The sequence below is a fragment of the Hyaena hyaena genome, unplaced genomic scaffold (assembly GCF_003009895.1).
Source record: "Hyaena hyaena isolate Hyena2069 unplaced genomic scaffold, ASM300989v1 scaffold_961, whole genome shotgun sequence".
Lineage (NCBI taxonomy): Eukaryota > Metazoa > Chordata > Mammalia > Carnivora > Hyaenidae > Hyaena > Hyaena hyaena.
The window spans coordinates 611,191-635,346 of NW_024081586.1; the positions used below are offsets into that span (position 1 = coordinate 611,191).

Below are 24,156 nucleotides of genomic sequence, written 5' to 3' on the forward strand. Positions count from 1 at the left end.
TTCTAGGTTCCTGGCACCAAAGCTGGCTATTCAGAGAGGTATTCCACTATTATTTTAAGCCAGCTTCTTGGAATGATAAAGAACATGAAAAGACTAGTGAATTCCATGACCACGGGCCCATTACTGTACTTTATTTGCTATGAAATTACTTTCTTCATTGGAAGTGATGCTATGTGGATCCACCATGACAGTGGATAAGGCATTCTATAAATCTATGTATGGTAGTTCTGGCAGAAGCATTGTGTACAGAGGAAAAAAAAAAAACAATTATATTGAGGATAAGTTTATATTTTAGTAATGACAAAGTGCTATACTTTCCATGATGAAAGTTGTCCGATGTAATCAACCTGCCAACACGTAATCAGCTGATAACCCAAGGAATGATGATGCCATAACGAGGGCTCAATATTGGTCTCTGCTTCTGGCAATTTGGTCATTGAGCAGTGCCTATAGCTAGGCTGGCATTGACGAGTGTTCTTCCATTTTGCCAAGCCCATGTTTAACCTCAGCTCTTGCCTCCATGGCCACTTTGCTCATAAGTCCATTGGGCAATGACAGGAATGGCTGGGGAAAGAGGCTGACTGGTATCCACAGAATATGTCATTCTATCCACTTGATCATTTAAGTATTCTTCTGCCACGATCACCCTTTGGTGAGAATTTACATGGGACACAAATATCTTCACACTTCACATTCTCATTCCTCTTCTGCAGACTTCCTTGTTACCACTTTCCTAACCATTTTCCTCCTAAGTCCCTGACCATCCAGCCAAACCATTTGCCATAGCCCATGAGTCAGTGTATAATCACACAAATGGCCATTTCTCCTTCCAAGCAAAATAAACAACCAGGTGCACTGCTTGGAGTTTCACCCACTTGGAGGATTTCCCTTCACCTCTTTCTTTCAGTGGCTGTCACAGAGAGCAGCTATATATAGTGTGGCAGTTGTCCACTTGAGGTTATTGCCCACATATCACACAAAAACATCTGTAAAACTAGGCTTGAGTTTTTCTTGCTCAGTCAACTGTCACAGAGAACTCCTCATGAGGCTGTAAAAACATGAGAAAGAGAAGGTAATAAACGAAGAGAAGGGACCATGGGCATTTGGACCACTTCCTCATGCAATGTACTGTGCCTTCAAGGCCTATTTCATACTTACTGGGCTCAAGCCCAGTCTCACACATACCACTAACCTTCTCAGGCAGGAGTGGAAAGTTTGCTTCCACTAGCCAAAAAAAAAAAAAAAGTCTCTATTGAATTTAGGCATCCAAGTTCCCTCATCTTCACCGGAATTTACCCATATGTTCTTGATCCCATTCTATCACAGTAAAGATCCAATTTTAACAGAATAGATACTGCAGGGTGGGGAATTCAATTTGTGTTATAATTCAGCCACTTGCAAAATGAAACTCTGAGTTTAGTTTTAAGAAATTTTGGTCTTGCAGCTAAAGGAAATAAGGTTTCTTCCAGGAAAGCTATAGTACCTTTCAGGTCATTATGTGTAACTCGAGATGGGAATTTGAAGCCCTGAGCTCATCATTTTCTTCCCCTGCTTTTTCCAGTGCAGTTGAAAACAACCAACCAATCCCACTAAATTCCTTATTTTGACTAAAAATAAATAAATTCTTTCAATAAATTAAAGAATGGGCAGCTAAGAGAAAAAAGATCCTTTGAAGGAGGCTATGATACAAAGATCAGAGAAGTAGAAAACCAGGAGAGAAGAATGACCTAGCAGCCACATCTGAAGGAGTGAACCGTCAAAAGATTAAATGAATTAAGGGTTACAAAAGATCAGAAGAAAAAAAAATCCCATTGAATCCTAATCATTTCAGCAAGAAATTCCAATATAGTAGAGACAAGGCAGATTGGAGTATCGGAAATGAAAAAGCAAAGAAACATAAGCTCTTCTTTCACATTTTTTGACTATGAACGAAAGTAAAGGAGAACACCTTTCCTCTGGAGACAGAAAGAAGTAAAAGAAGTGTATAATTTGCAAGTGTTGGAGGAGGAAATTGAGGAGGAAGCTGAAGAAGTTCTAACCTGATGTTGATTTTCTCAGGTTAAAAAAAAAAAACAACAAAACCAGACAAAGTTAAATTCTTGGAGTGGGAGATGAGATGCTAGGTATGGTTTGAGAAGAGAAGTAAAAATTTATAAAAGCTGTTAAAAGTATAATAGAAGTGGAACACACCAACAGTACAAAGGCCCAAATCAGGATGAAAATGCTTTGCTTTCCCTCAGGGCTTTAATCATAGCAAAGCTCAACCCTGTGCATAGAAGAAATGCCAACAATTCACAATCCCTGTGGGAGAAAAGGATACTGCCTTTAGCTTCTGATCTCTGCAAATTCTAGCACTGTACAAAGGAGGTTAGGCCTAAATCACAAGGAAAATGGCCAATACTAATAATCTTCTGGCAATGCATTTAAACCATAAGAATAATGCTACCACAGAGCCTAAGACACTAAGCACAGAGAGCAAACTAGAACTACACTGTCAAGAACACGGAGAGAGTCTGAGAAGCTACAGAAAGGAGGTAACGATGTAAGCTGGGCCTTAAGGAATAAGTTCCCCAGAGAGGTGAATTTAGATTCAAATTACCATTCAGTAAGAGTCTTCCTTCTCTGTGCTAAGCACTGTATGAGTTTGTACATACAATCTACTCCTCACTACAACATAGCAAGAAGAATTAGGTTAATGGCACAAAGGTTAAGTGACATATACAAGGGACACAATTTACACCCGTAGAAATAGTCCGGTCTGACTAAAAATGCAGTGCTCTTTCCATTCTCCCATACTGCCTATTGTAACATGAAGTGGTTATAGCATGCAGTCTGAAAGCAGCCTATTCAAAATAAACTATGTATATAACAGATGCAGAAGCACTAATATTGTCTATATTTTTCTACTCCACAAGTGCTTGATATCATCTGGTACTGACTCCAGAAGCTACTAAGCAACTTTGTGTATTCTGAGAAATTATGCAGGATTCAGAGATACATCTGTATCTGGTCCTGTCAAAGCAATCGGTGCCCATGTGTCCCGTTCCCTATCACCAATGGAGCCCATCTAGTTTACACTATCTAGGGATATAAGAAAACTGGTATCAAAAATTTCCATACTTCTGAGAAAAACTTATTTAATATAATCAGAAGTCCTTGAAGTGACCATGTGGGGCTGCTACCTACTGATGGCTACCCTCTCAAAGGAAAAAAAGAGGGGCACCTGGGTGGCTCAGTCAGTTAAGCATCTGACTTTGGCTCAGGTCGTGATCTCCCGGTTCGTGGGTTCGAGCCCTGCATCAGGTTCTGTGCTGTCAGCTCAGAGCCTGGAGCCGGCTTCAGATTCTATGTCTCCTTCTCTCTCTGCCCCTTCCCCGCTCGTGCTCTGTCTCTCTCTGTCTCAAAAATAAACTATAAAAAATTAAAAAAAAAAAGGAAACAGGAATGCTGACTGATACTTATGGTCAGCACAATGCCACACTCTAGAAATCTGGTTAAGACTGAGACCATAGATCAACCCATATCTGAAAAATCACACTCACATGGCAAAAGATTTTTTAAATTTTTTATTCATTTTTGAGAGACAGAGAGTGCAAGCCGGGGAGGGGTAGAGAGAGAAGGGGACACAGAATCCGAAGCAGGCCCCAGGCTCTGAGCTGTCAGCACAGAGCACAATGCAGGGCTTGAACTCACAGGCCGTGAGATTATGACCTCAGCTGAAGTCCGGGGCTTAACTGACTGAGCCACCCAGGCGTCCCAGCAAAAGTTTTATTAGAAATCCTGAGGCGCCTGGGTGACTCAGTTGGTTAAGCATCCAACTCTTGATTTTGGCTCAGGTTATGATCTTACACGGTTAGAGCCCCACGTTGGGCTCTGCACTTCATAGCATGGAACCTGCTTCAGATTCTCTCTCTCTCTCTGCCCCTATCCCACTGGCATACATGCACACACGCTCTCTCTCTCTCTCTCTCTCTCTCTCTCGAAATAAACAAACATTTTTTTAAAGTTTTATTAGAAATCCAGAGTACCAAATTCAACTATATAAAGTGAATAGCTCAACCCCTATCAAAAATTCAAAACTGAGAATACAGAATTTATAAACAAGTTGTCATAGGCTGACTTCCTTGCCATTGATTTGATTTACCTGCATCAAAGAGGGAAGACAAGTGTAGACAACCCCCTGTTTTAGAGAGGCACTTGGTGTTCACCAAGAAAACCTTCCAGTATGAATCTGAACTGAGGCAGCTGGGAACATTTGCTCTGGTTCACAGGAAAGCCCACAACAGTACAGGCCTCAGCTGCACCTGGGTTTTGGGGACACTTGAGGGGCTCACAACCACTGAGAGTCACTCAGGGATTTGAGTTCATCACCATGTCCTTTCAGAGTTGTCTGGAGAGAAAACTGTTCGAAGCCCTTTAGATGTGGTGAAGGATGACCCTAATACCTCGCCAAGCTCAAAGGTTCTAGAGGATTTTTTTTTTAATTTTTTTTTAAATGTTTTATTTATTTCTAGGAGAGAGAGAGAGAGAGACAGCGTGAACAGGGGAGGGTCAGAGAGAGAGGGAGTCACAGACTGAAACAGGCTCCAGGCTCTGTTTCTGCCCCACTTCCCTGGCCTTTCTGGGCAACCATGACATAAAGAATTGCAAAAGGTAAAATACCTAATAATGATCATTTCAATCTGACAAGAAGTAAAAGCTAAAGCAAAATGGTAAAATGATAAAGGGGAACCTAGTTAGATATTTTTCTTGGTGCTTTATATATTATCTCATTGAATCCTCACACTTTTGAGGTGTGTATATATATATATATACACATATATATACATATACATGTATGTATATACATATATATTTATACAGGTATATAAATACATATATATATATAGTATTAGATATAACCATCAGTTCCTCTTGTGTTCCCATTTTTGAGAAGCTATGGCCAAGTTTGGAGACTTGAGTGTTACATTAAATTCCTCTTCCATCCCCCAATAAGCAAGCCAGAATCTCCACAAATCACAAAATATGAATCTTTTTTAAAAACCGCTTTACTGAGACATAATTCACCTGTCATACAATTTGTCCATCTAAAGCAAATAATTCAATGGTTTTTAGGAAGTCATAGTCATATAACCATCACCACAAAAAATTTTAGTATATTTTCCTCACTCAAAAAAAAAAACCCATGCTCATTAACAGTCACCCCCATCTCCCACCCCCAACCCCTTCCTATTGTCTCAAGGCAATCACTAATCTACTTTCTGTCTCTCAATATTTTCCTATTCTGGACATTTCATATATATGGAGCCATACAATCTTTTGTGACTCCTTTCCTTCACTTAGTATAATTTTTTCAAGGTTCATCCATGTTGTAATATGTATCAGAACTTCATTCCTTTTATGGCTAATGGACCATATATTTTTTTAATCCATTCATCAGTTGATGGATATGTGATTAGTTTTCATCTTCGGCTATTATGAATAATGCAGCTATGAATATCATATACAAGTTTTTGTGTGAACACATATTTTCATTTCTTTTTGATACATACCTGGTATAGAATTGCTGGGTCATGTAGTAATTCTATGTTTATTTAACCTTTGGAGGAACTACCAGACTATTTCTAAAGTGGCTGTCTCATTTTACATTCCCCCTAGCAGCGTCTGAAAGTGCCAGTTTCTCCACATACTGACCAACACTTACTACCTCTCTTTGATGATAGCTAATTCTGGTATCTAGGAAGTGGTATTTCATTGCAGTTTTAACTTTCATTCCCGATTCCTAATAATATTGCACATCTTTTCATGTGCTTATTAGCTATTGGTGTATCTTCTCTGGAGAAATGTCTATTCTAATCCTTGCCAATTTTTAAACAGGGTTGTTCATTTGAGACTTTCTGTCTTATTGACTTATAGGAGTCCTCTATATATTCTGGATATTAGACCCTTATAAGATAAATTGTTTATGAATCCTGTGTCCTACGTGCACAAATATTTTTTGTTTTGATATAGTCCAATTTGTTTGCTTCTTCTTTTGTTGCTTGTGCTTTCTGATGTCATGTTTAAGAAATCATTCCCTATTAATATCCAGAATCTATAAGGAACTCACCAAACTACACGCCCGAAAAACAAACAACCCAGTGAAGAAATGGGCAGAAGATATGAACAGACACTTCTCCAAAGAGGACATCCAGATGGCCAACAGACACATGAAACGATGCTCAGCATCCCTCCTCATCAGGGAAATACAAATCAAAACCACACTGAGATACCACCTCACGCCAGTCAGAGTGGCTAAAATGAGCAAATCAGAGAACTCTAGATGCTGGCGAGGATGTGGAGAAACGGGCACCCTCCTACACTGTTGGTGGGAATGTAAACTGGTACAGCCCCTCTGGAAAACAGTGTGGAGGTTCCTCAGGAAACTAACAATAGAACTCCCTTATGACCCAGCAATAGCACTGCTAGGAATTTACCCAAGGGATACAGAAATGCTGAGGCATAGGAGCACATGTACCCCAATGTTCATAGCAGCACTCTCCACAATAGCTAAAACATGGAAAGAGCCTAAGTGTCCATCAACAGATGAATGGATCAAGAAGATGTGGTTTATCTATACCATGGAATACTACATGGCAATGAGAAACAATGAAATCTGGCCATGTGTAGCAACATGGATGGACCTTGAGGGTGTTATGCTGAGCGAAATAAGTCAGGCAGAGAAGGACAAATATCATATGTTTGCACGTATAGGAGGATTAGGAGGAACTTGACGGAGGAACAAGGGGGAGAAGAAGGGCGGAAATGGTGGGGGAAAGGGAGAGAGGCAAACCATGAGAGACTCTTGAATGCTGAGAAAAACTGAGGACTGATGGATGTGGAGGGGAGGGGGGGATGGGCATAGAGGAGGACACTTATGGGGATGAGCACTGAGTGTTATGTGGAAACTAATTTGACAATAAACTATTTGTAAAAATAAATAAATAAATAAATAAATAAATTGTTGAAATCTAAAAAAACAAAACAAAAACAAAAACAAAAAAAAAAACAAAAAAGAGTTCAGTCTGTAAAAAAAAAAAAAAAAAAAGAAATCATTCCCTAACCCAATAAACCCAACCCATAAAGATTTAGACCTATTTTTCTTTATGGAAGTTTTGACTTTTATGTTTATGCTTTTCATCCACTTTGAGTTAATCTCTATATGTAATGCGAGGCAAAGCCCCAACTTCATTCTTTTACATATGGACATCCAGTGTCCCAGCATTATTGTTGAAAAGACTACTCTTTTCACACAGAATGTTCTGGCATATTTGTAAAAAATAAGTTGACCATAGATGTATGGATTTATTCCTGGACTCGCAATTATATTCCACTGAATATATAGGTCTGATCTCATGCCAGAACCACACAGTCTTGATTTTTATAGCTTTGTAGTAAATTTTGAAATCAGGAAGTGTGAGTCTTCCAACTTTGTTTGCAAGATTGTTTTAGCTATCCCATGTCTCTGGGATTTCTATATGAATTTTAGTTTTAGCCTGTCAGTTTTTGCAAAAACAAAAACCCACAACCCACACACAGCTGGAATGATAATAGGGACTTGTGTTGAATTTCTAGGTCAACTTAGGGAGTATTGCCATCTTAACAACATTAAGTTTTTTGATTTGCAAAAATGGGATGTCTGTCCATTTATTTAGGTCCTCTTTAATTTCTTCAGGAAATACAAATCTTGAACAGGAATCACAAATAAGAAACTCTAGGAGAACTCTTAGGGAAGAGGAAAAGCTGCCTAAAAACATTCCAATCTATGATGCTTGGCTACCGTTAGCGTGCATGTGTTCCAGGAGATTCTTCTGTTTCCTTATAGTAAATCTGCTATGTGTAATCTGGTTTGAATGGGTTTTTACCCCCTGTAATCAAATGACCCTGGGATAAGACTTTACCTACCAAGATTAGGAAGAATTTGGAAAGTTCAGAAAGTGTCTGAATGAAAATGAGAGCGCTGGCAAATGGCAGAGCTGTGATTTGAATTCAGCTCCAGCTGACTCCAAAGTCCATGTTTTTCCCTTTACCATCTTTTGAATCCTTGGATTTAAGTGTTTCCCAATGGATCTTTAAGGGTTAGGCCAAACTGCAGACCTACAAAGTAACTATGTATCGAATTGCACATCTGCCTTCTTGAGTAATTTTTCTTAAATAGCACTTCTAACTTTACTTTTGGCTCTCTAACTAGGCTTATTCTTATCTTTCAGCTGTAACCTCTAGAAGTTTCCCTTTTTATGATTTTTCTGTGCTTAGTGGTTGAAGCTTTGATTCTTCACACTCTGAGGATTATGGGAGAAATTGTTTTTTCTCGAATATTATGCTTCTATTAATATATTCCAACATCATGTTGGCTTTTAATAATAGCACAATTCTATGGTATCTTTCATCTTGCTCCAAAAAATTATGGACATTTGCAAACCACAGCTTTATACCAATCAATATGACAGTGTGAAAAAAAAGAAACACAATCTACAGAGTTTCAGCACACAGATTTCCTTCTCTTCTTTCTTAATAACAGTGGGAAGTCTTCTCCAGTAACAAATAACATGGAAGAGACAAAGCCCAGAGAGGAGGGGCAGAAGCTGGAGATGGTGTATTTTTAGTCATTTGATTAAATTATGGAGATGTGAAGTTGATAATTTATTGAAGGGGAACAGGGAAGTCTATGTAAATGTTTGCAGATGAATAATTAATGTGACTTTCCAACATCACTAGGCCTTTAATTAAAGCCACTGTGAAACAAAGCAAGAACCAAAGAGCATTATTATTATAGCAGCTAATTGTAACTTTCCTATCCTAAGTAACATTTGAGAGTCCATGCTTAATTTGCATCTTTAAAGGAAGATAGACCATACCTAAGGTGACAGTCTTTTTATTTTTTTAATTTCAGTTTAACTACTTCCCTGCAGACCAAAAATCTATTCATATATTAATGAATTTCATTCCTACTAAAATTTTACCCAGGAAGTTTTCAGTTTTATTTGTTGGTTTTGCCTTTTTAGATGTTGCATTAATTTTCATTTTAGGGAAATATATTGATGCCTCTCAACAACTTAGAAGGTAAGATGAATATACAACTTGTTTGAACATTAATAACTTACTGTGTGAATCCCTCTGCTATTTACAACATCTGACGGAGCATCTGACCACCCATAGGGTACTCCTCAGCCCTTGTCTTATTCTTTACTATGTCTTTCTCACTCACTTTTCAGCCTCAGTCCTTTTCTTGTGTTTTTTATTTTGCTCATTTTTATTCTCCTTTTTCTGCCTCCTTCACTTCTATTTTTGCCTCTGCCTTTCCCATCTGCTTCTGTTTCTCCTCATAATCTTCTCCTTTACTTCTTTCCCCTCTCCTTTTTATGGCCACTTGTTCTCAAGTATCTTTTTCCCAGTCTATCTCCTCATGCTCTACTCAACCTCTATTCTCATTATCATGATGGACCTCTATTCTTATGATGACGGTGACACCCAAAGGAACACTGAATCCACAAGAGCTAGGTGACACTCCCTTGGTAGAGCATTTTATAAATACTAAGTGTACACTGAATATATATCAAGAACTGTATCGTGCCATATAGCTCTTTTAAAAATCTATTTTCTATCAAACATATGGGTTGGGAGTCAGGAGTTCTTATAAACTGTATGCTCTTGGGCAAATTACTTTAACTTCAGGGAGTTTCAATGTCCTCTTTCACAAAGTGAGAGTTCAGGGGGCACCTGTGTGGCTCAGCTGGTTAAGGTTTGGGTTCAGGTCATGATCTCATGGTTCATGGGTTCAAGCCCCACATCGGGCTACGCACTGCCGGGTATTCTTGCTTTCTCCCTCTCTCTTTGTTCCTCCCCTGGTCGTGCTCTGTTTCTCTCAAAATAAATAAAAAGAAACTTAAAAATCAAAGAAACAAACAAAAAAAACAAAATGAGAGTTCTTAGGCTCTCTTAAGTCCCTTTCAGTTTTTATTCAGCTGTTGAATATCTACACCTACTTGGGGAAGGAAGTAGGAAGGATTTCATGAAGCATAATCATAATAATCTCATCATTAACTATTTCAGATTAATTGATGTCACTATAAGTTTCATTAAAACATGACATTCTATTCATTTATGTTTAGTCTTCAGAGTTTGTATGTTTAAATATTTATACTAATAAAAAACTAAATTTTACTGAAATCCTAAAAGAAAGTTCTGGGAGCCATAATAAGCTTTCTTTGAAAATGTCAACTTAGCATGCTTCTGTGACCAAAATTACAAATTACAGAATAAATTCAGATTTATTTCTGAAAAGCAGGGTTTTCAGAAATAAAATAAATAAAAAAGCTGTCCTGTCATAAGGGGGTATAAAAAGAACAGTATCAGGTAAGGATTATACAGCTTCAAAGTCAGTTATTAGGGTTATGTTTTAAGACAAAGGTATAATCAAGCAGCCTAAATTGACAACTTAAATTCAAATGTAGCACTATAAGCTGTCATATTCTTTCATTGATTGCCCCCAGTTAGCTTCATAAACTATTTGTATTTCATTTATCCCCAATTCCTTTGTGTGTTCAGGCTGCTAAACAAAATACCATAGACTAGGTGCCTTATAAACAGCAGAAATTTATTTCTCACAGTTCTGGAGGCTGGGAGGTCCAAGATCAAGGTGCCCGCAGGGTCTGAGGAGAGCACTCTTCCTCACAGACTGCCGTCTTCTCACTGTTCCTCACATGGCGGATGGGGCAAAGGACCTCTCTGGGACCTCTCTTTTATGGGCACTGATTTCTTCATGACCTTATCACCTCCCAAAGGCTCCTCCTCTGAATATCCATCACCATCCAAGGTGATGACCTTGAGGGTTAGTATTTTAACATATGAACTTTGGGGGGATATAAACGTTCAATCAATTGCATGTCTATATACCCATTGTATATAGATATATACACATATACACAGAGACTATCACAAAGATATATTAAAAGTGTAAATAACAAGAAAGGCTCTATCATACAATTCATGCACTAAATGTCTTAATGTTACACAAGAAACTGAAGATTGCTAAGCTATCTCTATTTCAAAGCTCAGTTATTTCCCCTTTTATCATTAGCACTGGATTTTTTTGTATATGCTTCTCAGGGATTCCACTTCATCAGTTCCAGGTCAGTGGTGTGGGCTGAGACACACCCAAACCCTGTACTGTGGAGGGCTCCCTGCAGAAGCTATTGGCTATTCATATATTTGAGGTTCTGGGGCCTTTTTACACCAGACTATTAAAATTACCCTGGTTGACCCAACCCATCAGGAAAGACCGAGTCATCAAATGACTCTACCCATCCACATTTTGAGATGATAAACTGTTAACAACCACCAGAAACCTTTAATATCAATACTCAAAACAAACTCTTTCCTTCACATTGCTTTGGAGCTCAGTAACAGCTTCTGTTTTCTCTATCCCCCAGAAATCTTATTAGTTTTTTTTCCATCAGGTTTTGATAGTTCAAATTCCTTCTCTTAATCAGAGCTTGCTTAAGGTCTGATATCATCTGAGGTAAGGGTAGATCCTTAATACCAGCAAACAAATTTATCTGAATGAGAAATCCTTCAGTGTAGGGTCTATGGCTTACTCACCTCTGTTTCTCTTGTACCCAACCCACATTGACAGGCACATAGTGTAAGCCCCAAATAAAGGTTAGCCTGAATTGAATATGTAAATAATTCATTGTGAGAAATAGAACAACCAAAGGTATTTATTTATCTCAGCTAATCAACATGATTGCTTCTGAGAGAGAAATCAAATTAAGATCAGAAAATAGCCTAGATACAATAAAGGGAAATGATCTTAAGACATTTTAGAGGTACTTTTGTAAATCTCAAGTATTCTTATAAATCACCTCATCAGATACAGCAGGTGGCAGGAATATCCTGGCCATGATAATGATATTAATAATTAGAGTTGACAAGAGTTCTGATATGTATCCCAGGAAGATGACAGCAGTGGCAGCATAATTTTTCCAATTACCCAAATTCTCACATAAAAACAAGAAGAGCAACCAGACAACAAAGTCAAGAACCCTTGAACAACATTTATTTAAAATTTGGACGACAAGGTATGCTTACAAACCACAAAATACAAATGAATGCAGGTGTATTAACTGCCACAAAACTAACAGCCACAAAACTTGTATGAAATTGATGTCTGTTCAGTAGGAAATATAAAGCAGCAATTAGGCAGCTTCTGCAGGACTTAACAACAGAACTCCTTTACCAGTTCAGGTTATCATGGAAGGAGACGCTGATGTAGAGCTGGGAGTACTGGGAAAAAGCAGAACAAGAAGGAGAAACTTCTAGAGCTCAAAATGGAGCAGAATAGGGAAAAAGGAACAAAAATATCTAGACAAAGTAATGTATGTAAACAAAGCCAGAAAGCCCCTGAAAGCAAGCCACCATATTTTTTTTTTTTACAAATAGTTTATTGTCAAATTAGTTTCTACATAACACTCAGTGCTCATCCCCAAAGTGCCCTCCTCCATGCCCATCCCCCCCTCCCCCCCACATCCATCAGTCCTCAGTTTTTCTCAGCATTCAAGAGTCTCTCATGGTTTGCCTCTCTCCCTTTCCCCCACCATTTCCGCCCTTCTTCTCCCCCTTGTTCCTCCGTCAAGTTCCTCCTAATCCTCCTATACGTGCAAACATATGATATTTGTCCTTCTCTGCCTGACTTATTTCGCTCAGCATAACACCCTCAAGGTCCATCCATGTTGCTACACATGGCCAGATTTCATTGTTTCTCATTGCCATGTAGTATTCCATGGTATAGATAAACCACATCTTCTTGATCCATTCATCTGTTGATGGACACTTAGGCTCTTTCCATGTTTTAGCTATTGTGGAGAGTGCTGCTATGAACATTGGGGTACATGTGCTCCTATGCCTCAGCATTTCTGTATCCCTTGGGTAAATTCCTAGCAGTGCTATTGCTGGGTCATAAGGGAGTTCTATTGTTAGTTTCCTGAGGAACCTCCACACTGTTTTCCAGAGGGGCTGTACCAGTTTACATTCCCACCAACAGTGTAGGAGGGTGCCCGTTTCTCCACATCCTCGCCAGCATCTAGAGTTCTCTGATTTGCTCATTTTAGCCACTCTGACTGGCGTGAGGTGGTATCTCAGTGTGGTTTTGATTTGTATTTCCCTGATGAGGAGGGATGCTGAGCATCGTTTCATGTGTCTGTTGGCCATCTGGATGTCCTCTTTGGAGAAGTGTCTGTTCATGTCTTCTGCCCATTTCTTCACTGGGTTGTTTGTTTTTCGGGCGTGTAGTTTGGTGAGTTCCTTATAGATTCTGGATATTAACCCTTTATCTGATATGTCATTTGCAACTATCTTTTCCCATTCCATTGGTTGCCTATTAATTTTCTGGGTTGTTTCCTTGGCTGTGCAGAAGCTTTTAATCTTGATGAGGTCCCAACAGTTTATTTTTGCTCTTGATTCCCTTCAAGCCACCATATTTTTAAACAATATCCACAATATCCACATAAAACAAGGAACTATATATACATAGCTCAATGGAACAGAAGAGGGAGCCCAGAAATAAACCAACACATAATTACATGGTCAATACATCTATGACAAAGGAAGCAAGAATATAATCTGGGGAAAGGGTCTCTTTAATAGATGGTATTGGGAATGATATTCATGATAAAGGGTTAGTATCCAAAATCTATAAATAACTTAACAAACTCAACACTCAAAAAACAAACAACCCAGTTAAGAAATGGGAAGACATAAATAGACACTTTCCCAAAGAAGACATCCAGGTGGCTAACAGACACATGAAAAATGCTCAACATCATTCATCATTAAGGAAATACAAATCAAAACCATGATGAGATACCACCTTAAACCTGTCAGAATGGCTGATTAACAACACAGGAAACAACAGGTGTTTGCAAGGATGCAGAGAAAGGGGAACCCTCTTGCACTGTTGGTGGTAATGCAATACCCTTTTGGGTATTTGTCCAAAGAAAATGAAAATACCAATTTGAAAAGATATATGTACCCTATGTTTATTGCAGTATTATTTACTATAGCCAAGATATGGAAACAATACAAGTATCTATCAATAGATGAATGGATAAAGAAGATTTATCAATGGAGCATATAAGTGTACACACACACACACACACACACATACACACACACAATGAAATATTACTCTGCCATTAAAACGGACAAGATCTTGTCATTTATAACAACACGGAGGGACCTAGAGGATATTATGCTAAGTGAAATACATCAGAGAAAGATAAATAGCATATGATTTCACTTATATTTGGAAACTAAACAAACAAATGAATAAGCAAAAAGCAGAAACAGACCCATAAGTACAGAGAACAAACTGATGGTTGTCAGAGAATGGGGGATGGAGGAATGGAACAAATGTGTGAAAAGGAGCGGAAGAGACAGGCTTCCGGTTTTGGAATGAATAACTCATGGGGATGAAAGGTACAGCAAAGGGAATATAATCAATGATATTGTACTAGTGTTATAGGGGGACAGATGGTAGCTACACTAGTGGTAAACATAGTACAAGGTGTAAACTTAAGAATCACTACGCCTGAAACTAATGCAGCATTGTATATCAACTATACTTCAATTTTAAAAAGCCAACAAGGGGGGCCTGGGTGGCTCAGTTGATTAAGCATCCAACTCTTGATTTTGGCTCAAGTCATAATCTCACCGTTTGTGGGATTGAGCCCCATGTTGGGCTCTGTGCTGGCAGACTGGAGCCTGTTTGGGATTCTCTCTCTCCCTCTCTCTCTGCCCCTCCCTGACTTAACTTTCTTTCTCTCTCAAAATAAAGATTTAAAAAAAAAAAGCCAACTAAAAAAAAATTTAGCTTCTGAACTGAGATGTGCTGTAAGTATCAAATATAAGCAGGACTTCAAAGACTTGGTATTGGTATGAAAAGGAAAAGTATTTTATTGCTAAGTTTTAAATATTCATTACATGCCGAAGTTAAAATATTTTGTATATACTGAGTTAAATAAAATGTTATTAAATTTTTTTAAATAAGGAGGGGTGCCTGGGTGGCTCAGTCGATTAAGCAGCTGACTTTGGCTCAGGTCATGATCTCACAGTTTGTGGGTTCGAGCCCCTCATCGGGCTCAGAGCCTGGAGCCTGCTTCAGATTCTGTGTCTCCCTCTCTCTCTGTCCGTCCTCCACTCATGCTTCATTTCTCTCTGTCTCAATAATAAATAAAAATAAAAACAATTTTTTAAATAAGGAGATTTATGAAATTAAAGCAAAAACCACAAACAAAAAACTTTTCTGCCATTTTAAAATCTCCCATTTTAAAGTCAGGGCAAACTTAATTCCATCTGCAACCTTAATTTCCTTTTGACATGTAACCTGACATTCACAGGTTCCAGGGATTGGAATGTAGCCATGGGGGACCGTTATTCTGTCTACCACGATGACTTTCTCCTGGCTTCTCTGCTCAGAAGACATGGCGCGATTTATTGGAGTAGTAAATTTGAGAAGAACAAACTGTTCATGCTTGGCTGAGAGCCTCCCTTCTTCCTTTTGGGAGTAGGTGCTTATAGGAAGCACTCATTTCACTGCTCCTCTAGGGACTGTGTCCCTGCTGGGGGCCAGTGCTGAATGGAGAGTTGGGGATGAGGTGTACCCTACGTCTTCTTGGGGGGTAGGGGTGGGGATGAGTGGGGATGCCTAATTCTGCAGTTCAATATCTGTAAGTCCATTTACCTAGCAGATCTAAAACCAAATCCTCCAATTTGGCTTCCATCAGTAATAAAGGTGATACATTGGTCCCATCTCTCAAGTCTTTTGTTTATTCCTTAAACAGAATAACTGTATCTACTTGAGAAAGAGGAGTACTTTGATTGACACTGAATCTAGTTGAGAAAGAGGAGTATTTTTATGGACACTTTGTCATAGACTTCAAGAAGAAGCACCTAACTGATTAGACTGTTTATTTCCCCAGGATGCCTCATTTTTCCATAAGCAATTTTTTTTTTTTTGAGGACAGAGCTCACATGGGTAATAACAAAGCAGTAGAGTTATGGGCTGTAAGTGCTGTATTAAAATGGCCTCGATTCAGATGTTGGCTCCAACACTTAAACGCTGTGTGATGCTTGGCAAGGGGCTTAATCTCCTGTACCTCCACCTCCCTGTAAAATAGCAGTACTGATTCCTACTTCTTAAAGTTGTTTTGAGTAGTGAGATGACAGAAGTAAAGCAACTTAGAGCAGTACCTAGTACACTGTATGCATTCAAAGCACGCTACTTATATAATTATGTCTTGTACATATTTGTATCCCCTATTTTATTTAGTATACGAATACTCCAAAAAAAATTTTTTTTAAATAAAACAGGGTTATCTGCAATAAAGACTATGTCTTATTCAACTTTTTATTCCCAGGAAAAGCACAGAGCTTAGCATAGAATAGAGCTTAATTCATGTTTGCTGTGTGAACAAATAAAAATGAGAAAGAAGTTAAAAACTGAGGTAAGAGAATTGTTCTGCCACATAACACAATTTTCTTTGTTAAACTTAACGGCTAATACTAGGGATTAATTTCTACTTGGCCAGAAAGTCAACAAAGTATACGCTGCTTAAATCAGTGACAAATGCATTTTGTTCAATTTTGCGTTGGAAACTATTCCACGGATAATTCCAAAACATTTTTAACTATCGCTTGATGTTGTCATGAGTCACTGCTGCCCTCTAGTGGAAGAAATGATGTAGTGCACATAAAGATGATGTCCCTAACTGAGCAACTTCTTTAAAAACTTTTCTACTCAAATATTTTTTTTCAAATACATATATAAATTTTCAAAAACCATTTCAAAATTTGCATTATCATCTCAGATAACAAATCTGTTTGCATTTATCATCTAGTCCCTTTGGGAAATCAGTCATATCAAATACAATGTTTCACTTTCTTCACCAATTGCAATAAATTGTAAAATAAATAGACATGCGAAAATTACAACCAAAAAATGGTCACAGGTGGAGAATGTCATTTAGAAGTACAGTAAAACCTTGGCTTGCAAGTATAATTCATTCTGTAAACATGCTTGTAATCCAAAGCACTTGTGTATCAAAGTGAATTTCCTTATAAGAAATAATGGAAACTCAGATGATTCATTCCACGACCCGAAATTATTCGTGTTAAAATAATTACAATACTGTAATATAACACAAAATAGTAGAGAAAATACAAAATATAAAGAAAAACAGACAAATTAACCTGCACTTACCTTTGAAAACCTTCGCGGTTGGTGTGAGGGAGACAAGAGAGGAGCGTTACTGTGTAGGATGAGTTTCACTATCACTAATGGAATCACTGCTGTCTCTTGGCTCGATGGAATCTTCTTCTGCATAGGGGCCATTGTATATGCTTGCAAGGATGTAGACTACGGTACAGTATTAATAAACTCTTGTCATACACTGTATTTAATGGAACTGGCAATAAGACAACAGAGGAAAGGGTCTGGATCTGCAGGCAGCCTGACCTAGAATGAAGCAAAGCATTCCTAGGCTTACTCCTGTATGGAGAAGCAAAGGACTGTCCATAGGTGGTTTGAAGTGACAAAAAATACACTAATGCCAGTTGTGGGCACCTTCCAATGTTGAAAAACCACTGATTTCTGCCAAAAACCTTGGCCTGAGCCTAAGCATCTGAGCATGGGAGACGATCACTCACAATCCCGCAGTGAGAGAGACAGAGAGACAGAAAGAAGAACCATTGCCTCAGTTGCGATCATGTGATGTCCAGCAACAGGTACTACTCATATTGCAAGACATCGCTCATTTATCAAGTTAAAATTAATTAGAAATGCTTGCTTGTCTTGCAGAACACTCGCAGAACAAGTTACTCACAATCCAAGGTTTTACTGTATAGCAAATCTCCAGGGTACTTCTGTTGCGGTATTACTTAAACAACTGTGGTTAACCCTTTTGGTTTCTAACCCATTTTCAATCCAGTTTCAGACCCCTGAAGTTGTACAGAGTGGTCGCAAGTTTTCAAGTCATCTAAGGCATCATTTTTGAACCTACAGAGTGTGCAAGAGTTGGGAAAGAGGTTGGTGGAAATATACCTAAATGAAAAAGACACAGTATCTGTATGTAAAAAGAAAGGTACATGGACACAAATACCACTAAAGAAAATGGAAAGCAAACCGTCAGAATACTATCTATTGATGGCACAAACTCAAAGACATGTGAGTAAGGGGAAGGTTTGTTCTAGGAAAGTCAGGTGGTATATGAGAGGGCTCTTGAAGATGGATAATCTTAACATAAGATAAACATAAATAAACAAAGGAAAAGTTACTCCAGAGTGAAGAAGTACAGACTGAATTTTAGAAACGATGACTAGTCAGGTATAGCTGCAGTGGAAGGTATATTCAGAAATAAAATCAGAAACAAAGGCTAATTACAAATCATGGAGGCCTTAAATGCCACCAAGCAAATCTGGACTTTGATCTAGTTATTGAAAATAAGTAGATCAGTTTTTTGAATAGTTATTAAAAAGTTTATGAATGGTCACAATAAGATCCATACTTTTGGAAAGCAACACTAGCTGCAATTCAGAAGATAAACTGAAACAGAGAAAGGCTGAAGTCAAGGAGATCAGTTTGGAAGCCTCTGCTATGGTCCAGGCAAGAAAATCTAAACTCCAGCTGTATTAATGGCAATAGAGAAAAAAACATCTATGTGTTTCATAAGGAAAACCAAAATCAGTCATTCAACAGTGGATTGATGCAGGGTGTGGGATAGGAGAGTGTAATTTAAAAAGAGAGAATAAAGAAATCTTTGACCTCTTGTGTCTAGGCAGATGAAGAGATGTTGAAGCCAATGAGAAAGCGACCACAGAGGAGACAGTCTGACATTCTCATTCATTGTCTATTTGCCACATGTGGTTAAAAGACAATGTTGTTCTTGGGGTGCCTGCGTGGCTCAGTTGGTTGAGTATCTGACTTTGGTTCAGGTCATGATTTCGTGGTTCATGAGTTCAAGCCCAGTGTCAGGCTCTGTGCTGACAGTTTGGAGCCTGGAGCCTGCTTTGGATTCTGTGTGTGTGTGCATGTGTGTGTGTGTATGTGTGTGTCCCCCTCTCTGCCCCTCCCCCACTTGTGCTCTGTCTCTCTCTCTCAAAAATAAACATTACAAAACATTTTTTAAGGCAATGTTGTTCTAGAATCTAGGTACGTTACAATTTATTATTTAAACATGGGAAGAGGGGTGCCTGGGTGGTTCAGTCAGTTAAGCATCTGACTCTTGATTTCAGCTCCAGGTCATGATCTCATGGTTCATAAGTTCAAGACCCACATCAGGCTCTGCGCTGACAGTGTGGTGCCCGCTTGGAATTCTCTCTCTCCCTCTCTTTCTGCCCCTCCCATGCTCATGCCCCCTCCCTCCCTCTCTCCCTCTCTCTCAAAATAAATAAACCAAAAAAAAAAAAAAAAAAAACTAAGGGAAGAAAAGAGAGATCAAAAATATGTAAGTTCATAGTACAACTTATTTAAATTTTTAACAAGAATCTAAGTCACATAGTGCCTCTGTCATAGGGTTTTCATTGGTAAAATAAAAAAATGAAGCCATGATAAATTAAAATTTTATGATTCTTTAGTCCTGTAATTAGGCAAGAAAATGTGTTTGAATTGATATCCAGTATACATCTGTTATTCCAGATAATTCTAAGCTTATAAAAGACAGGAAAATTATCCACAAAGAGGTTAAAACAGTAGGAAACGTAGAAAGGTATGAAAGAACAGAATTCTACAAAGAAAGCTAAGGGATAAAGCCTGAGTGTCACCCAAGCCAGAAGAAACCTACATGTCATCTTTGACTCCTTCTTCTTCACTCACTACCCATCATTCCCGCTGACAATACTTCCAATCCATCTACTTCTCTCCATCCCCACTGCCATTTCTCTAACTCAGATCACCACCCTCTCTTATATAAATAACTTAAATAGCCTCTTTTTTAAAAAAAAAATCTTAATTTTTTAAAGTAATGATACAAAATTTGTGGAACAAAAACTACATGGCATATATAAATTTAAGATTACCATGAGGTATACCATAGACATTTCCCTTTCCTTCCTGACTGCCAGTGGCTCAGTTCCCTTAATAAGAGGAAACCAAGCTAACCAAAGTTTTGTGTGTCCTTCAAGGTGTATTTTAGGGGCACCTGGGTGGCTCAGTCGATTGAGCATCCAACTTCGGCTCAGGTCACAATCTCATGGCTTGTTAAGTTCAAGTCCTACTCCTCCCCCGCTTGCACACTCTCTCTCTTGCTCTCAAAAATAAATAAACATTTTAAAAAGAGGTAGGAAAGTGTGAGAAGAGGTCAGCATCATAGAAAGCCCTTCCCTCAGCTAGGTCATCAGAGATAATAATTACTAATAGTTTTAAAATCTAGTATTAAGTAACTCACCACTACTAGAAAAGTAATCCCACAAGAGCAAAAGCCCCACCAGAGACATCTCCTCTTCTTACTTGAGAGGGGGAGGAAAAAAAAAAGAAAAAAAGATTCTATGTTGTGATAACATTATAATCAATAAATCCCATATTTTAAAATTAAAAAAATAGTTGCTTTTAATAAGATATCATTGGATACATGATTTGAGTACAAAATATTAGGATGGGAACCATTTTATTAGACCACTTAGTCACATGCAAACATTAAAAAAGGAAAAGAATTATCTGAAGCTAACCCAATTTAGATTTGTATGAGATGACCTAGATTTGGGATGGGATCACCATGCAGAAACTCTGGCTTGCTTCTCTACTGCTTTATTCCTCATAGTAAGTCATCTACATCAATTTTGACAAGTTATCAGAATAGTAACACACTCATCCAATCTTTCTTAGTAAACTGTGGCTCTTCTGGCATAATCAGTAAGGAGTTAAATGTTACCAGTTCTTTGCAGATTAAGAAACCACACATACATTGAGTCTCTTCACTAAGAAGATGGCATTTACTAGTTTTCATAAATAGGTCTAAATCTTTGAGATCTAGGATTAGACAATGGTCTCTGAAATATGACACCAAAAGCACAGGTCATGGAAGACCTGTTTTAAATCATTAAAATTTAAAACTTCTGTCTGTCAGAGGATACCATCAAGGAAGTAAAAAGACAACACACAGGATGGGAGAAAATATTTGCAAGTCATATATTTCATATGGGATTTATATCTAGAATATATAAAGAATTCTTACAATTCAATAATAAATAGACAAGCAACCCAGTTTAAAATGGGCAGGGACGCCTGAATGGCTCAGGTGGTTAAGCATCTGACTTTGGCTCAGGTCATGGTCTCATGATTCATGGATTTGACCCCTGTGCCAGGCTCTGTGCTGACAGCTCAGAGCCTGGAGCCTGCTTTGGGTTCTGTGTCTCCCTCTCTCTCTGCCCCTCCTTTACTCATGTTCTGTCTCTCTTTGTCTCTCAAAAATAAATTTTAAAATGTTAAAAAAATTAATGGGCAAAGAATCTGATTTGATATTTTTCCAAAGAAGATACACAAATGGCCAATAAACACATAAAAAATGTTCAATATCATTAGCCATCAGGGAAATGAAAATCAAATCCACAAAGATATACCATTCATACCCACTAATAAAGCTAACATAATAAACACATAATAATAAGTGTTGTTAAAGATATGAAGAAATTGGAACCCTCATAAGCTGCTGGTGGGAATGTAAGATTGTGCAGCAGCGTTGGAAAACAGTTTTGATGGTTCCTCAAAAGCTTACACAGCTATAATATGACCCAGCAATTCCATCCCAGGTATGTAGTAAATAGAAATTAAAATATATATACACACAAAAACTTGTACATGAATGCTCATAGCTGGATTATTCATAATAGCCAAAAATAGAAACAATGTGAATGCCCATCAACTGAAGAATGGATAAACAACACATGGTATACCCAAATAATAAAAATCATTTGGCACTAAGAAGAAAATAAAATATTGATACATGCCACAACATTGATAAGCCTTGAAAACATTATGCTAAATGAAAGATAGAGATTACATTGTGTGATTCTATCTTTGTGAAATATCCCAAATAGGCAAATACAGAAGATAGAATGGTGATTACCCAGGTTTGGGGTGAAGTAGGAGAGAAATGTGAAATGACTGCTAATGTGTGCAGCATTTCTTTTTAGAGTGTTAAAAATACTCTAAAATTAGATTGTGGTGTGGTTGCAAAACTCTATGAATATCCTAAAAAAAAACCACTGACTACACATTAAGTGAGTTAGTCTTATAGTATGGTATTCTTTTATGTTAATAAAACTATTTTTTAAAAATGCATAATTAAGTATGTTTAAAACACTTAGCTTCATGCTTAAAGAGCAAGAAATTTGCGGACATCAACCAAAAGGAACAAAACAAAGCAAAAACAAGAAAAAACTATCTTCTTTAGTCCAGACCACAGATTGTTAACTGGGTTTAAGGATAGGCCAACATGATACCTTGGACTCAGTTCAAAGTTGCTTTTACTTTGGTTTGCTCATAAATCAATAAATAAGTAGAATAAAAATAAAAGATGCAGGAGGCTCCCCACTAATCCCTTTGTATTTCATGGATGCACACTCCAAATTTAGTGATCTTGATACCCCATACAGAGTTAGATATTCAGGTCAGAGGATCACAAAACCATAAACTGACTGTCTGTTATATTATAGCCTCAACACCCACAAAGAACTCACAATAGACCTGATAAACAAAAGAGGTATTTCTTTTAAAAGGCTGTTAAAACCAACATTAAAACATACTAGAAAGAAAGATAACTGAATATAATCAAAGAAGAGAAAAGTCTCAATATTGGACTTTAAATTTAAAAAAAACATTAAAAATATATGTGGGGATTGAAATAATAGTCTAAGAAAATACTTATGCTCAATAAGTCATACATTTGAAAGGAAATGCAATATTTTTCTAAGTAAAGTTTCTTTATCAGAAAACTTTCAAGTATAAGGAAAAAATTTAAGTAGACCAATTAGCATACAGAAAACTGGAAAACCAATACGAGATCTGTATACACCACAACCATAACCCTCACACACCAAGAAGCCAGACAATGTGATTTTATAGGTGAGTTTTGGAAAATTTGAAGAACATATAGTTCATATATAAACTGTCCCAGGACACAGAAGAAGATAGTAAGTTTCTAAACTCATTTTGTAAAGCTAGCATAATACTGATACCAAAAGTCTACAAATACAAAACAAGAAAAGGTAACAATAGATCAATTATTAAAATATAAACATCCTGAGTAAAATATTAGCAACTGATCTCAGAACTATATTTAAAGACAAATATAGGATGACCAAGTAAGGTTTATTCTAGGAATGGATAACTGATTTAATATTTAAAAATCTATGGATGTGGGGCGTCTGGGTGACTCAGTTGGTCAGGCATCCAACTCTTGATTTTTGTTCAGGTCATGATCTCACAGTCATGGAAACAAACCCTGCATCAGGCTCCACACTCAGTGGATTCTCCCTCTCTCCCTCTCTGCTCTTCCCCAACTTGTACTCTATCTTTTTCAAAATAAATACATAAATCTTAAAAAAAAAAAATCTATGGATGTAACTACATGAATAAGTTAATAGAGATAATCATATGGTTATTTCAATAGATTCTATGAATTATTTGATAAAATTCAAAAGCCAGTTAAAATCTCTGTAAAATGGAAATAGAAAGAAACTTCTTTATCACAGAAATTTTTCTGTGATATATTGTCATATATATATAGCCAAAATTAATCATAGCACTTACTGGGACATTCCCATTATATTCAGGAATACAATGACATCTGTAATCCTCATAATTATTTAACATTGTTTGGTAGTCCTATTAAATATTAGGGAAAAAAAAGAATTAGAGTACAAATATTATAAAGGTGGGGGGAAATTATCATTACAATTGTCTATCAAGAAAAACAAAACTAAAAAAAAAAGAAAAATGATACTAATCTGAAAATCTATTTAATCTATTTTTTTTCAAATGTCATTGGGTAAATATTGTTGTTGTTTTTTTTTTTGCAAAGTTTATTGTCAAGTTGGTTTCCATATAACACCCAGTGCTCATCCCCA

At 37.5% G+C, this 24,156-nt stretch overlaps 1 long non-coding RNA gene across 1 annotated transcript in view; it reads right to left on the minus strand.

Annotated features, from left to right (window-relative positions):
• Positions 1 to 284: 284 nt before the first annotated feature.
• LOC120223117 overlaps positions 285 to 24,156 on the minus strand; it is a 32,266-nt gene continuing 8,394 nt past the window's right edge. Inside the window, exons 2-3 of the long non-coding RNA XR_005526205.1 lie at positions 20,478 to 20,538; positions 285 to 1,048 (exon numbers count right to left, since the gene is read on the minus strand). This is a non-coding gene — a long non-coding RNA (uncharacterized LOC120223117). The remainder of the gene's footprint in view (positions 1,049 to 20,477; positions 20,539 to 24,156) is intronic.